Consider the following 16,926-nt stretch of genomic DNA (forward strand, 5'->3'; position numbering starts at 1 on the left):
TAAGGTACTAAGAGGCAGAAATGGATAGGAACAGTTCCATTGCCTTCCAGAACTAAAACTCAGCTGGAAAGCAAATTAGTCTGTTCACATTCTGCTTCTTCAAAATGTTATACTCAAAAACATACCAGTAATTAAGAGCCAAAAAAAGCTTCAAGGAACTTTTAAGTTCAACATAAAGGTTTAAATAAAATATTTTTTATTTTTATTTATTTATTTATTTATTTATTTTAAGACAGAGTCTCACTCTGTTGCCCAGGCTGGAGTGCGGCCGCGTGATCTCGGCTCCCTGCAAGCTCCGCCTCCCGGGTTCACCCCATTCTCCTGCCTCAGCCTCCCAAGTAGCTGGGACTACAGGCGCCCGCTCCCACACCTGGCTAATTTTTTGTATTTTTTTTTTTTTTTTTTTTTTTTTTTTTTTTTTTTTTTTTTTTTTTTTTTAGTAGAGACGGGGTTTCACCATGTTAGCCAGGATGGTCTCGATCTCTTGACCTAGTGATCTGCCTTCCTCGGCCTCCCAAAGTGCTAGGATTACAGGTGTGAGCTACCGCACCTGGCCTTAAATAAAATATTGTAGTTATTTATGGTGTGTTTGAATTGAAGAGATACCAGGAGATAGAGGGTGAAGTGCAGTACTTTCATTCTTTAAGAATATAGTCTTTAGCCAGGTGCAGTGGTGCGTGCCTGTAGTCTCAGCTATTTGAGAGGCTGAGATGAGAGGATCACTTGAGTTCAGGAGTTCAAGACCAGCCTGGGCAAAACAGCAAGTCCCTGGCTCAAAAAAAAAAAAAAAAAAAAAGTTTCCCATTCATATTAACTCCATCTTTTAAAAATGTCATGATTACGAAGTGAAAAGATTTGGCATTCTTAGAGGCTCAATCACAGAGGTGAAAGTGACCTTGGAAATCATATACTCTATCCCCATGTTACATAGATTAGAAAAACAGATTATGACACTGACTTAGGCACCCCCAGCAAGGCAACCCAGGGACTAGAACTGGCAATCCCAACTCCTGGGCTAGGGCTTTCTGTACCTTTTTTTGCATTGGCCTCTTAAAGAGGCAATGAATGCTAATTCCTGGCATCAGAAAAAAAAAAAAAAAAAAAAAAAAAAAAAAAAACAAGGCATGACGTGGGAGGATTCTATTTTCCCTGATGGGAAACAGTGAATAAGAAAAATCTCATCATCAGATGGAAGAGGTGACTTAATAATTTTAGTTAATGAATTTGATGTCCCATGTTTTGTGGTTTTGTTATCATTGAACCACTGGGGTTGGAATCTGCCTAAATAATTTTATCTTGGTAGCCAGCAATTATGTTGGTATTTTATGTGAGCTTTCCCAGATTTTCATATTAATGAAATGATTAATAGTCGTACTTAAGAGGTAACTCTACTGAAGCAGAATGAGATCTAATATGTTGTGGAAATAAAAGAGTTTGCAGTGGAATGATACTCTCACTCCATGCTTGTAAAATTGAGTTCTATTAAAGATGGAACTACTATGACTGACCTATTCAAGGCTTCATATTTTTATACAGACTATTTCACAGACCATGGATTTATTTTAAAAGGGAAAGTCTCACACATAATTAAGCAATGGAAGATGTATTCAGTCCTGTGGTGCATCAGGCCCTCTGTCTACTGGGTTTCTCCCCTTTCTGCAGAGCTGTGGACCTCGTACGTACCAAACAGGTGAACTTGGTCCATCTTTCCTTCTTCCTTTTTTTGCACATTTGCATTTGTATCTTCCTGTACTAAAAGAAACAAATTATTTATAATTGGGGTGACAATGTAAAGGAACAAAAGATGGGGCAATAGTTGCTTCCTAGCTGGAGCTGTAAGTCCATGTTACAGAAACTCACTATTTAAAAAGTTTTAAAAGATTTATGAACCTTATCCTACAATTCGCTAAATACTTATTTGTCTTTTAAACTCCCCTCGGTATATGGATCATCTTCATCAGAATGCCATTGTTTCATTGTGAATCAGGGGAAAATGTTAATCATTTGGAGACTGTTTTCTTGTTACCAAATGTACAATCCATAAGACAACTGAAAGCAACAACTGCTGGGTTCACTGACAAAGATTATAAAAATCATCACGTTCAAAGTAGAGTTTTTAGCCAAGGTCAAGAATTAACCTGGGGCTGAGTCAGCGTCTCTACCCACTTAAATAACAGTGTAAAGATCTTTCACTAAATTTGTTATGTGGTCTGTCTGGATGTAAACCTATATATTTCCTTTTGAAACAGAATCATATCCTGCAGACTCTTGGCACTCCTGCATAGCTTTGACCGAATGTTCACTCTCATCGTAATGGAAGATTTCTATCTATGCAGATAATACATGTTTTTAAATATTGTTTTCTGTTTAGTCCCCAGTCTTTCTAACTCAAATTGGGGACTGAGGAGAGAGAAAGGTGGTTACCCTTGTTATCGTGCCATATTCTTCCTGCTGCTTTTCAACCCCACGTGAGTGTTGATTGACGGTTCTGCTATAATGTGCGTGCCCTTCAAGTTTCAGAAAACTTTCCCAATCATTTCACTTCAATCTTAATTGAACCCAAGAGTCAAAGTTATTATTTTCTCCGAACGTGTTTGTGATCTTCTGTTATATTTTGGGGCATGTTACTTTTATGGTACTATAAGCTGTAGTGCATACTCTTTGTATTGCAAAAAACTGGTCAGTAATTTATGTACATGTATTCCACATTTTAGTGTGCTTGAAGTGACAATCCATAGTTTGTAGTAGTTTGTTATTTGTCAACTTTAACTACCCTGTGTTTTAAGGACATTTAAACATTCCTTGTCCTATCAAGGTGACAAAAGCAGAATGTAATTTTTTTTGGAAGCTTTGTGATTACCTGTAACAAGTTCTGTTTTTAAAATGAATACAAATAAAGTTAGTAACTATTTTTAAATCAGTCCATTGAATTGAGTTTTTTTGTGTGTAGTATTTTCAGTACGCATCACTTACATTTAGCTAATAGACAGAGAAGTGCAATATCATGTTCGTTCTTTCACAAGAGTCCTGTTGAACATTAATGCCGTGCAGTGCTAGAGTTCAAGGTGATGAGTCACTGTTCACTCTGTAAATAACCACTGCACTTTCAGCACTTCCCCAAGAAGCCTTTTACCCTGGTTTCCCCTTTTGTTAAAAATGATTTATTCCTGGTAAAGACTTACTTTTTGTCTTGGTTAAAAAAAAAAAAAAAAAAAATCTCCAAAATGTGGAACTATAAATGACAGTAGAGGTTATCTAGTGCAGTGGGATTTTGAATACTTATTTTTAAGCCATAGGACTCTGCTCTTTGTTCAAATGAAATCTTACACAAAGCCAATATAAAACTATTACAAAAAAGAAAGGTAAACAAAGCTGCTCCTTTTCAAGGGGCTGGGGGAGGAATGGGGACCTGAGTTCCAACCCCTGTGGGAGCTCGGCAGAACAGACCCAGACACACCCCTCTATTGCCCCTGCCTCCCTCCACTTCCTCCTCCATCCCCACCCCACGCCCAACACACCTTTACAAGAAAGTGGCCCCAGAGGCATTGCCAAATGCACACATCTGGATGGTCATGGACCTGGGACTAGAACCCGTTTCTTGACATTCTTTCTACCACACTCCACTACTTTGTTACACCAAAATCTAATTTTTCTGGATAAATGTATTTGGATTCAAAGGTTCTTGATATTGTTTTGTTTTTGAGACAAGGTCTTGCTCTGTCGCCTAGGCTGGAGTGCGGTGGCATGAACACAGTTCACTGCAGCCCCAACCTCCCACCTGAGTCTCCAAAGTAGCTAGGACCACAAGTGTGCACCACCACACCTGGCTAATTTTTGTATTTTCTGTGGAGACAGGGTTAACCTATGTTGCCCAGGCTGGTCTCTAACTCCTGATCTCAGGCGGTCCACCTGCCTTGGCCTCCCAAAGTGCTGAGATTACAGGCATGAGCCACCGCACCTGGCCTTCTTTGTTTTTAAAAAACTGAAGTTGAGTCACTGGGGACGTTTCCACTTTGATGTTTTCCCAAGCTGTGTTCTGTGGGGCTGCCTCCAGGGGGCGCCATGCTTCCAGGTTCCTGGGGCCTTGCACACCTAAAGGTCCTAGCATGTTTTCACTTGAGCTGAGGATTCCTTGGCTAAAACAGAAAATTGGAAAACCACTGCAAATAACCTAGGGCAAAACACACACACACACAAATTTGTTTTTTGAGATCAAGTTTCAATCTTGCCTAGGCTGGGGTGCAGTGGCGCAGTCTCACCTCGCTGCAACCTCTGCCTCCCGGGTTCAAGCAATTCTCCTGCCTCAGCCTCTCGAGTAGCTAGGACTGCAGGCACATGCCATCATGCCTGGCTAATTTTTATATTTTTAGTAGAAACAAGTTTCACCATGTTGGCCAGGCTGGTCTTGAACTCCTGACCTCAGGTGATCCATCCACCTCGGCCTCCCAAAGTGCTGGCATTACAGGCATGAGCCACCGCACCCGGCCGAAACCAAAATTTTTAATGCAGAATAGGAAATACAAGAATCAAGGTTTAAGTAATTTACCTAATAGACTGGCTTCAAGTTAAATGCATACACTGTATGTATCAGATGTATCAGAGTCCTATTATCACTGAGAAGTATGTTTAAAGGGCAGGAGTGAGCAACAACTATGTTCCTGCCCTCAATGAACACATTAAAATGTGGTTCTAATCTAGAAGAAGAAAAGATTAAAATTCTTGGACACATAGGAAAGATCTCATCTTGCCAAGCTTCCCCAGGTCTTATGAGATATAGCAAGTACAAATACAAGCGATCTGTAGATTAGATATTTCAGTAAGGTATTTCAAAGTATGTTACTTGGGAAAAGTTTGTGGTCCGAAATGTTTGGAAAAGTTAAATGCTGAAAGTTAAAAGTTAAAGACCTAAATCTAGAATGTAAAATTACTAATAGAACAAATTGTGGGAGAATATCATTGTGACCTAGAAGCAGGGAGAGACTTCATAAAACTTTAAAAGCATAAGCTATAAGGTCAGAAATCTAATTGGTTACATCAAAATCAATGATTCATGCTCAATGAAGAATGCCATGAAAATGTTCACATAGGGAGAAGTATTTGCAGTCCTGATGTGACCGGAAAGGGCCCTGATCCAGACCTCTACAGGGCGTTTTTAGATCTCATGCAAGAAAGAATTCGGAATGAGCCCACAGAGTAGAGTGAAAGCAAGTTTATTTTATTGATTTTTATTTATTTTATTTTTTTGAGACCGAGTTTCGCTCTTGTTGCCGAGGCTGAAGTGCAATGGTGTCATCTCGGCTCACTGCAACCTCCACCTCCCGGGTTCAAGCGATTCTCCTGCCTCAGCCCCTCCGAGTAGCTAGGATTACAGGCATGCGCCACCACGCCCGGCTCATTTTGTATTTTTAGTAGAGACGGGGTTTCTCCATGTTGGTCAGGCTGGTCTTGAACTCTGGACCTCAGGTGATCCGCCGGCCTCAGCCTCCAAAGTGCTGGGATTACAGGCGTGAGCCACCGCGCCCAGCTGAGTAAAAGCAAGTTTATTAAGAAAGTAAAGGAATGGGCTGGGCATGGTGGGTCACACCTGTAATCCCAGAACTTTGGGAAGCTGAGGCAGGTGGATCATTTGAGGTCAGGAGTTCGAGACCAGCCTGGCTAACATGATGAAACTCCGTCTCTACTAAAAATACAAAAATTAGCCAGGCGTGGTGGTGCGCACCTGTAGTCCCAGCTACTTGGGAGGCTGAGACAGGAGAATCGCTTGAACCCAGGAGGCGGTTGTTGCAGTGAGCCGAGATTGTGCCACTGCACTCCAGCCTGGATGACAGAGTGAAACTGTGTCTCAAGAAAAAAAAAAAAAAGAAAAGAAAGTAAAGGAGTGAAAGAATAGATACTCCATAAACAGAGTAGGGCGTTCCCAAAAGCACAAGGGGGAACGTGCCTGCCTAAGATACAATGCTTGCTTATATATAAGATAAAGCAAAAATCATGGCAGAGATGTGCTCTACTACAAAGGTTTGTGACAAAGGACTGTTAATCTTTGTGTAATTGCTGTCTTCCACAAGCATCTATGTTATTATCTTTAAAGTGAAACATATTCTTAAACTAAAAATGCTTTTGTTCTTAAGATATTGGGACATCAGGACATTTCCTGGGTCTATTATTTCCCATTAACATTAACATTATTAACTTGTTCCCTTAACTGTAAATATCCTGTGACTAAGTACTCCTAACCTCCTAGGAATGCAGCCCAGTAGGTCTCAGCCTCATTTTACTGAGCCCCTATTAAAGATGGAGTCACCCTGGTTTGAACACCTCTGACACTAACACAGGGGAAATAACTATAAAATGCAAAGAGATTTTGCAAATTGACGAGGAAAAGCAGCCCAATAGAAAAACAGGCTAAAGGATATGAAAAGTAATTGACACAAAAGGAAAACAATGAGCCTATGAAGAAATACTAAAACCCAGTAATCAGATAAAGTACAAATTAAAATGACAAGATGCCATTTATACCTATTGGATTCTCAAAAATGTAAAAGCAATTAATGCCAAGTATAGCCAGAGGGAGGGGATATAGGAAATCTGACATATAACTGGTGGAAGTATAGACTAGTTTAGTCATTCTGAAGAACAAACTGGCAGTCCTTGGTCATCTAAATAAGAACAAAATTTCTGTCTCTGCAGTTCTGCTCCTGGAGATAGATGAGACACAGAGAGAGATGTCCCAAGAATATCCCAAAGGGATTCTCACACAGGGCCATAAAGAGGTATGTTGAGGATGTTCATTGCACCATTACTTATGGAGACAAACTAGTGTTTGCAACTGGAACATGAACGCTATGGAGAACCATGCAGCAAGAGTAGCCATATACACAGCCACATGGATATATCCTGAAAACAGCTGAGTGCCAAAAGGAGTAAGATGTATCTAACATTTGCATTATGTGAAGGACCACACAAAGACAGTAATGCACTTTGCAAGAATACATACAAATAAAAAGATACACATTAAACATATACCTCCAAACATAAGAGGCATCTTGCACAGATCAAGGATAATGTGCAAGATAATTGCACATTGATCAAGGATAATTGCAAGATAACTGATTAAGGATAATTGAGAAGTCTGATTTACTATGAGACTTTGTATCACCTTTTGATAGACTTTAAAGGGTTAATAGATTCTTTTTTACTTTACTACATTATGTAGATGAAGATTCTTTATTAAATGTACTCCCACATGGATGGAAAAAAATACACTGTATCATTCATTCTTCTCTGAGCTACAAATGAAGAGCATTGTAGTTGGTTTAACTCTAGATTCACCATTTCTTTTTTGGTTCAAGGAAGTAATCAGGTTAATTTGTGGCCGGGTGCTATCTTTCTTCAATATCTTTTGAATAATTGAGATCTTTGATGGGAAATTATACAGTGTTCTGTCCTGAGAGATTTGACCAGGCTGCTTCCCCCAAAGGAGGAAATTAAACCAAAAATGATTTCTCAGAAATTGACTGAGTGAGCCCTGTGAGTGAAAGAAAGATCTTTTTACGGACCAAATGGACTAGCCTCCTCTGACTTATTTCCTTGATAACTTCAGTTACTTGGCAGGCTATTTATTCTATCCCATTGGATATTTCTAACAACTGTTGGAAAGTCTAGGATGGAGATTTGTCTCCTTTGCAAATGAGAAGCAGCCCTTGGGCATCCTGCTAATCCTAGATACTGTGTGCTAATGACTTCTATTGTGAAAGGGCACAGAGCTGCCCTCCTGCTCCGTTCCTGTCTCCAGATGTCTCCAGTTACATGAATTGAACACTTTAAGGTGTGTTTTCCTGGAGAGAAGTTAACTAGTTGTTCATGCTAGAGAAAAAGGAGACAGTTAAACTGCAGGTTTAATAAAAATCCATTAAGGAGTGTATTAGTTATCTATTGCTGCACAACACATTATCCCAAAATTTAGCAGCCTAAAACAAGAAAACATTATCTCACAGTTTCTGAGGATCAGGAATCTGGGAGTGGCTAAGCTGGACAGTGGTGGCTCAGGGTCTCTCAGAGGTTGCCATCAAGTCATCAGCAAGGCTGTGATAAGGACAGGAGGCAGAGAAATTCTAGGCTGAAAAGGACAGGGACCCTGGCAAAGCTCCACCCTCAAGCCTGGAACCATGGCCCAAAGTGAGAACATCCCTGTTTTCCCATTCAAACGTGGCCCTTTCCAAAACCACCCCTGGCCCACCCAATCCCCATTCTGTACCCATAAAAAACCCAGGCTTCACTGGCAGAGAGCAGAGAAGGGGAGAAGAGAAGAAGCAGCCGGATGTCAGAAAGAAGCAGCTTGACTTCAGAGGGACAGCTCGACAGTGGGACTTTGGAGAAAAGTCCGACTGGAGATGGCCAGACTTCAGGGGAAGACCACCTCCCGGCTCCATCCCCTTTCCAGCTTCCCTTCCCTCTGAGAGCCACTTCTGTCAGCAATAAAATCCCCCGCATTTACTATCCTTCAATTAGTTCATGTGACCTGGTTTTTTTCTGGATGCCAGACAAGAGCTTGGGATACAGAAGGCTGTCACACTGACCCTTTGCCCTCGCTGGTGGAAAGCAACCACCTCACGCGAAAAGGCAGAGAGAGGGCCCACTGAGCTATTTAACACTTAAGCCATCTGTGAACGGCAAAAGCTAAAAGAGTGTTCACTGTAGGCCGGGGGCGGTGGCTCACGCCTGTAATCCCAGCACTTTGGGAGGCTGAGGCAGGCAGATCACGAGGTCAAGAGATCGAGACCATCCTGGCCAACATGGTGAAACCCCATCTCCACCAAAAATACAAAAATTAGCCGGGCGTGGTGGCGTGGGCTTGTAATCTCAGCTACTCAGGAGGCTGAGGTAGGAGAATCGCTTGAACCCAGGAGGCAGAGGTTGCAGCGAGCAGAGATCGCACCACTGCACTCCAGCCTGGCGACAGAGCAAGACTTTGTCTCTAAATAAATAAATAAATAAATAACTTTTAAAAAGAGTGTTCACTATGACACTCCTCCAGTCTCTTGGCGGGGGGGGGTCACAGGTACTCCCCTCTAGATGCTGCCATGGGAGTTTTGCTCCTACCAGTCCCCAAAAGCACTCGCCCCGGCTCCTGCACCTGTTCACCTGTGCTTCCCGTCCCACGAGGGGTTGAGAGCTGCGGGATGAGTGAGGCACCCCTGTTGCAAAGGCTCACAAAGGGGTCAAGGGAAATTTCCTGTTTCAGCTGGATAGTCTGCTTCCCTGCTGACTCCCATGACAGTTGGCAGGAGGCTTCAGTTCCTCGCCACAGGGGCCTCTCCAGAACCTGCTCACAGCACACGGATGCTGGCTTCCCCCGAGCCAGTGATCAGAGAGAGAGAAAGAGAGAGAGCCCAAGATGAAGAAGTCTTTTTATAACCTAATCTCAGAAATGACAGACCATCACTTCTGCCATATGGTATTGGTCATAGACCAACCTGGTACAATGTAGTAGGAGAAAAAGGGGGCTAAAGTAGAGAGGAAAATGTATAGCTCTAAATGCTTCTGTTAAGAGCTTAGAAGGGCATAGGGTAAGGACTGTTTCTTCATCTCTCAGCTGTCTTTGTCTCTACCTCTCTTTGCGTGTGCACCAAATTCCTTCTTACTGCAAAAAGGACGTCCCCTCGCAGCAGAGAACATGGTAGCCAACAACTCAGCTGGAAAGAGAGCTTCTTTCTATGATTCCATACTGCAGTGGGATTCTCATTGGTCAGACTGGGTTGCCTGCCCATCCCTGAGGCCAGATGGGCGAGGCCTTTACCCAAGAAAGGGAAATGAAAGCAGGGCAGACAAAAATAAAATAGCTATCACAGTGAACTTCAATCACAGTCAACTTCAATATCCCAACGAATTTTATAAAGACCAAAAGGGGAGAGTATTTTATTCATTGGTGAATTAGTCTGAGTTTACAGGCCTAATAAGTAAGCATTGATTTTTATCTGGTCTTCATTTTTTTCACCACTCAATTCTGATTCCAGGCAAGATACGAGAAGTAAATTTTAAGCATGTTTGATAAATGTACCCAAAGTAAGTTCTGGTACAGAGAGTTTCAGACAGAGAGCTTTCATGATATTTACCACAAAGCTTCCTTATGATCTTGATGTTGAATGTGAAACATCATTATCCCAGTCTTCCACGTCATAATAAGAGACATATCATACATGCCAGTATACATAAAGAACAGTATTTTATCATTACTCTAAATTTTTAATAGGGTTAGCCACTTCTATTTTGGTTTTGTGCCATTTCCCTACTTAAGCACCTAAAGATCCAAGAAAGAAAATCATTTCATAACATGTTTTTATTTAGATTTTCTGACTTTATAAATAAAAGATGCCGGGCGCAGTGGCTCACACCTGTAATCCCCGCACTGGGATTACAGGTCTGAGCCACGACGCCCAGCCTGGCTTCTTCATTTTTCTTGTTTTTCTCCCATCAGAATGCGTGCTTCATCAGAGCAGGAATTGTCATCTCTTTTATTCACCCCTGGCACATAGCAGGCTGCTGGTAAATATTCACTGAACGAATGAATTATAGAAGAGGAAACTCATGTCCAGAGAGGTTAGGAGACCTGCCTGAAGTCACACAGCAAGTAAACGGAGTAGCCATTAGATTGCGTCTTCCCTCAGTGTGTGTTTTCTCTGCTTTCACTCTGGGATTCCTAGGGTGACTGTGATAGTAGAATAGACCAACGAGGTACCAGGGGAGGAGAACTCAGCAGCCGAGATAGCTGCGAATGGGCTGACTGCCCCCAGGAGAGCACAGGTTCCTTGCCAAGGTGAGGAGGAGTGGCTTCCGCTGATGGCAGAAGGACTTAAATTAATTTACAGCTTCCTATTTTCATTCTGAGAATAGAAGTTTTTCCCTTGCGATTACCAACAAATGGTTTGTGCTAACGTACATTCCTAAAAATGTAGCATAAAAAATGAGGAAGCTGTCAGGTAATGACCTGGGCTGGCTGTTTAAAGGCACACTCATGATTATCAGACTTACCGTGGAACCGGATGAGGCCTCAGAGACAAGGCCGTCCAACCCGTCATTTCACAGATGAGAAAACAGAAGCCCGGGGAGATCAGGTGGCTCGCAGAGAGATTAGACCCCTGACTCCACACCCATCACTCTCTTGTCTTCTCATCCTCCATCGCCAGATGCTCCTAGAGGTAAGATGGGAATTAGACCACATGCAGGACAGCAGCGCGTGGGAAAGGGCACTGGTCCTCCTCTGCACTTCACGTCCACCCAGCGCATGTCCATCTGGAAACAGCCACGTGACACACTGCACTATGAGCCCTATAGGTCATTTAGAACCTTGGCCTGTGTCTTGTGGCCTTTGCTGCTCCCTCTACTCTCTGCCTACTTAGTTGAGAGACAGGGAATTGTTTCAGAATCAATTGGCCTAGGTATGTTTGCCTCCTCTCTCTCTCTCTCTCTCGCTCTCTCCCTCTCTCTCTCTGTCTCTCTCTCCCTCTCTGTCTCTCTCTCTCTCCCTCTCTCTCTCTCTCTCTCCCTCTCTCTCTGTCTCTCTCTCCCTCTCTCTCTGTCTCTCTCTCTCTCTCTCTGTCTCTCTCTCTCCCTCTCTCTCTCTGTCTCTCTCTCTCTCTCTCTCTCTCTCTCTGTACTAGATTAAACAATGTGGACTTGGGTTTCTCTGGACTCATGATTCTCTGTGCTTCGTCTCCTCCCCTGAAATTGCATTCTAATCCCACATGACATTTGGCTGGTTTCCCCAGCAACCATCTCAAAAGCCATAAACAGCAGATTAAGGCTTTGAGGAGAGACATGAAAGACTGGACATGCCTGGCCAGGAGATGAAAACACAGCCGCTCAAAGGCTAGTTTGTAGTTACATCTTCTGCTAATAAGAAAAGGAAGGATAACTGGTTGTCTGTGAGTATTTTCCATGTGGAAGCAGTCGTTTTTTGTTATTTTAAAATCCCCCAGCACCTGAGACTCCATATGGTAACATCCGAAACTGGAGTGGTTTGTTGGGTAATTTTTTTTTCTTTTTGACATGGAGTCTCGCTCTGTCACCCAGGCTGGAGTGCAGCAGTGCGATCTCAGCTCACTGCAACCTCTGCCTCCTGGGTTCAAGTGATTCTCCTGCCTCAGCCTCCCGAGTAGCTGGGATCACAGGTGCGTGCCACCACGCCCAGCTATTTTTTTTTTTTTTTTTTTTTGTATTTTTAGTAGAGACAGGGTTTTGCCATGTTGGTCAGGCTGGTCTCGAACTCCTGACCTCAGGTGATCCTCCCACCTTGGCCTCCCAAAGTGCTGGGATGTTGGGTAATTGTATAAGCAATTTTCATTGACTAATAAAACTGATTTATATACAAACATCCTCTATATTTTAAAAATGAAAAATCACCAAATCACCACACTTTTTTTTTATATTCCATTAAATTCCTTTCAAAATCTTTTTTTTTTTTCCCTTTCTCCTTTTTTTTTTTTTTCTTTTTTTGGAGAAAGGGTCTAGCTCTGTCACTCAGGCTGGAGTGCAGTGATGCGATCTCAGCTCACTGCAGTCTCTACCTCCCAGGCCCAAGTGACCTTCCTACCTCAGCCTCCCAAGCAGCTGGGACTATAGCCATGCACCACCATGGCCGGCTAATTTTTAAAATTTGTTTTGTAGAGATGGGACCTTGCCATGTTGTCCGGGTTAGTCTTGAACTCCTGGACTCAAGTGATCCTCCTGCCTCAGCCACCCAAAGTTCTGGGATTACAGGTGTGTGCCACCACCCCCAGTCTGTTGCTTTCCTTAATTGCAAGGGGAAACCCTCCATGGCTTTCCCCAGTCCTTGGAATAAAATCCTTACTCTCACCTGTAAGACCTCGCATCTGATCTCTGCCAGCCTCTGACCTCATTCTGTCCACTCCCTGAAACCACCTCTGGCTTCGGTTGTTATACTGACCTTAGGATCTTTGCAGAAACCAACCTTCTGCTTCCCCCACCCTATCCCACCCTGCTCCCTTCTAGAGTGCTCCCCGGCCCCAGCTCCAGCCCCTCCTCACCTGCCTGCTTGTCCTTTGGGTCTCAGTTCCCTTGTCCTCCCCTGGCAGATGGGTTTCTGTGGGAGCCCCTGCCCTCCCACCCATAATTATCAATGACACCATATTATTATTTCCTTTAGAACTTTTCAGATGGTCTCACTATTTTGTTACCATCTTTTGTGCTTGGGTCATCTGTCCCTCCAACCCCAGCCCCACTGGAAGGTGAGGTCTACAGGGCAGGGAGGGGCCACCACTGATCATTTTCTGAGAAAAGGACCCCACCCCGCAAAGTGCCTGGCCTGTAGTGAACACCCTGTGGCACTCACTGAGTGAATATGCTGAGCGATGAAGAGCCTTTTCGTGCTTCTGCCTCCTGGGCTTGGCTGGTGTGTCTGACCCTGGTTATGGGAGGGCTGATGCAAGGAAGAGCTCCCTTCCCAAACTCCCGACTGTCAGTGTGCACAAACTCATTCTGACAGGGCAGGTGTCCTGTGGCTTAGCCAGCCTGGATTAAGGGACAAAGCAGAAGGTGGGCTTGAGCCATAGATAACAGAAGGCTGAAGACTACCAAACCCCACAGAGAAGGACCTATCTAAGACATCAAAGTCCCCCTTCCCAGCTCCTGCCACTTGGCATAATCATTCTCCCACTTACCTGGCACTTCACAAGTGTGATCTCATTTCTAATCCTCACCACAACTATACTGAAGTACCTTCTCTTCATTTTACAGAAAGAAACAGATTCAGAAACTACTCCCATCTTGCGAGTAATAAGCAGTGGAGCCAGGATTTGAACCTGAGACCATGCACTGAGGGCTCTTGCCCCCACAAACAAACCTGGAAAAGCTTCCAGAAGCATCCTGAAGTGGCCCCCCCAGTGCCATTTACTGTAGAACTCAGGCCTCAGGGCCAGAGCAGGCTCCCACTGGACTCCTCTCCCCACATCGTGGCCTCTCCCTGTTACCAGGTCTGCCTCCCCCACCACAGGGAAGCTCTTGAAGCCATGGATTAGCACCATGCTCCTTAAAGACCATACTCAAGTGTCTCAAGTCTTTGATGAGAAAGTAGAATTACAGGATTATACTCTCAATCAATATTTGTTAATACCACCTTGCAGCTGGGCATGGTGGCTCATGCCTGTAATTCCAGCACTTTGGGAGGCCAAGGTGGGAGGATCGCTAGAGCCCAGGAGTTACAGGCTGCAGTGAGCCAAAGTCCTGCCACTGCACTCCAGCTGGGGCGGTAGAGCAAGACCCAGTCTCCATAAAATAAAATGGGTTGGGAGCGGTGGCTCATCCAGCACTTTGAGAGGCCAAGGCTGGTGGATCACTTGAAGTCAAGAGTTCAAGACCATCCTGGCCAACATGGTGAAACCCTGTCTCTACCAAAATAAATAAATAAATATATATATATATATATATATATATATATACACATACACACACACAAAAATGAGCCAGGTGTGGTGGCATGTGCCTGTAATCCCAGCTACTCGGGAGGCTAAGGCAAGAGAATCGCTTGAACCAAGAGGCAGAGGTTGCAGTAAGCCGAGATTGTGCCACCGCACTCCAGCCTGGGCTACAGAGTGAGATCCTGTCTCAAAGATAAATAAATAAATACATACTACCTTGGAGTTTCCTATAAAAATACATGTTTTTTTCCTATAAAAATCTTAGTTCTTAGCTGAGGAGAGTTTGAAAGCATCTCACAGGCACTGAGCGGCAAGGCAGTCGGCCCAGATGCAATCACTTTCTGGAAATCAATTGAAAACAGAACCGGGAAACCAGCCTCCACTCCTGATTCTGTTACTAAGCTGCTATAAGACTTTGTGCTCACCTCTGCTTCCTGGGCCTCAGCTTCTCTGTTTCTGAAAGAGGAGACCCCCTCTCCGAGGTCTCTTCCCGCTTTCTACAGATATTGATTGAGTGCCTGCTGCCTGCCAGGGATATCGCCCCGGGCTCCTGGGATACAGCTGGAAGCCCGACAGCCTGGGGAGGAAGGAGCCTTTGATCCTACAGCGGCCGAGTTCTTGACGCTTGCCAGCTGCCAAGCCTGTTTCCTCCCGGTCTAACGTTCTGTGGTTGTCTGAATCCCCACCTGCCCCCCAAAACCTTCAATCAGATTAGCGCCGTGCTCCTTTAAAGACCCTACTCAAAGTGCCTGGAGCTCACCTGGGTGTGTTTGTGAGGCCCCTTCCCTCTCTTTCCCCTCGGAGGAGTCCGACCTGGAAGCCTCCTGCTGGACTTCTCTACTGGACTGATGCCCGGGAGTGCCAGAGCCAGTCCCAAAAAGGACCCAGGCGCGGGGACACCACGGGGAGGCGCCGCCACTCCAGTGTGCGGGACCCTGGCACCCCCGGCGCGGCCCCCGGCCTCCCCGGGATTACCTGCACGGGGCGGGGCCGGGGGCGGGACGCCCCGGGCGGGGGCGGGATCCCAGGGTGGCAGCGCCGGGCGGCGGCGGGGACCCTGGCTGGGAGCGCGGCGGTGCCGGCGGGAGGCCTAGCGGGGCTCGACAGAGCAGGTAGGAGGCGCCTGGTCGCCGCGGTGCCCGGGGCTGCGGGGAGCGAGGAGCGGCCCGGCCCAGGTGCGGTGGCTTCCTGTCCACCTGCCGGCCGCGCTGGGCGAAGGAGGGCCCGGGGGCGGGGACGAGGGGTCCCCAGTCTCGCCCCCACATCTGTTGGAGGAAGTGCCTGGGGTCAGCGCGGGAGGGCGTTGGTCCGGGGTGGTGGGAGGGAGGCTGATCATCTCCAGTGGGTTTTGGAGACAAGGTCCTTTCCTTGTCCCCTCCCCACCCAAGCCTCTGGCGGAGGGGCCGAGGCTCGCTGGAAGAAAAGGGAGTCGACCTTGACCGGGCCTGGAGATAGAAGGATCTTTTACCCACTTGAGGCCTTGTCCGCCTCATCTGTTAAATGGGCGCCTTGATGGGTCGGCCCTATGCAGAGGCCCCTGCGGAAGATCTGCGATTCAGCGAGATGAAAACCCAGGGCAGAGAAGGAGCCCAGGGCCCTAGTTCCCATCCGCCGCACGTTTGGAGGGGCTCGGGGGTCGCTCATCCAACAGTGCTCCTGAGGAAGGATGCAGAGACGGCTCCAGTTCTCTGGGTATCCTTGTGGGAGGAGATGGCTGTGTCAAATATGAAGGCTGGATTAGAGAGACCAAGGCAGCCCTTGAGTCTGGGAGAAGATTCCGGAAGCCTTCTTGGAGGAGGTGGCATCTGAGTGGGGCAGGGAAAGGAAAGGTGGTGGTTAGGGCAACGCTTTGGAGTCCCTGCTTTACCCCTCGGCCAAGGCCGTCCGACAGTCTGGGGCAAGTCCACACTTTTCTCTATGGTTCAGTTTGATGTGCTCCTTAAATGAAACAATTTCTCTGACAGATTAAATCAGGTAATTCATAAAGTGTTTAATACAGGGTCGGTATATAGTAGGCACTCAATAAACATGAGCTATTAACGTCTGCTAGCAGCTGCTTGGGGGCAGGGATGATGCCTATTTGGTTCACCCTTGTATGCCCAGCACCAGCACGGTGCCCAGCATGCAGCAGGTCTCAATACATATTTGTCCAATGAATGAATGAATGCGTATGAAGTACAACGCTTGGCACAAATAGTGAATTTACAGATGGCTGGTTCTAAGAGGTGGGTATGGATACCAGAGCCAGTGGTCTAGGTGGGTGGAACAGTTATAAGCAGAAGCCCAGAGCAACAGATTATAGGCACCCCCACTTATGGTGCATGTGTGTATGTGTGCATGTGTGTGTGCGTGTGTGTGCTTTGTGTGTGCACGTGTGTGCATGTGTGTGTTGGTGGTGGTAGTAGAAAGTGACAGGCACAGCCAGAACACCATGATAGAGGAGGGCACATGACACCCTGGAATCCTGAGTCCCATCAGCCCATGGGACTGGACG

At 45.5% G+C, this 16,926-nt stretch overlaps 1 long non-coding RNA gene across 1 annotated transcript; it reads right to left on the minus strand.

Moving 5' to 3' along the window:
* Positions 1-500: 500 nt before the first annotated feature.
* Positions 501-15,399, minus strand: LOC101176099. Its single transcript, XR_001113806.2, has 3 exons — positions 15,193-15,399; positions 11,029-11,189; positions 501-1,752 (listed from the first exon to the last, which is right to left on the minus strand). It is a non-coding gene; the product is annotated as an uncharacterized LOC101176099 (long non-coding RNA).
* Positions 15,400-16,926: the final 1,527 nt, after the last annotated feature.

The sequence above is a fragment of the Nomascus leucogenys genome, chromosome 24 (assembly GCF_006542625.1).
Source record: "Nomascus leucogenys isolate Asia chromosome 24, Asia_NLE_v1, whole genome shotgun sequence".
In the NCBI taxonomy this organism is placed as follows: Eukaryota; Metazoa; Chordata; class Mammalia; order Primates; family Hylobatidae; genus Nomascus; species Nomascus leucogenys.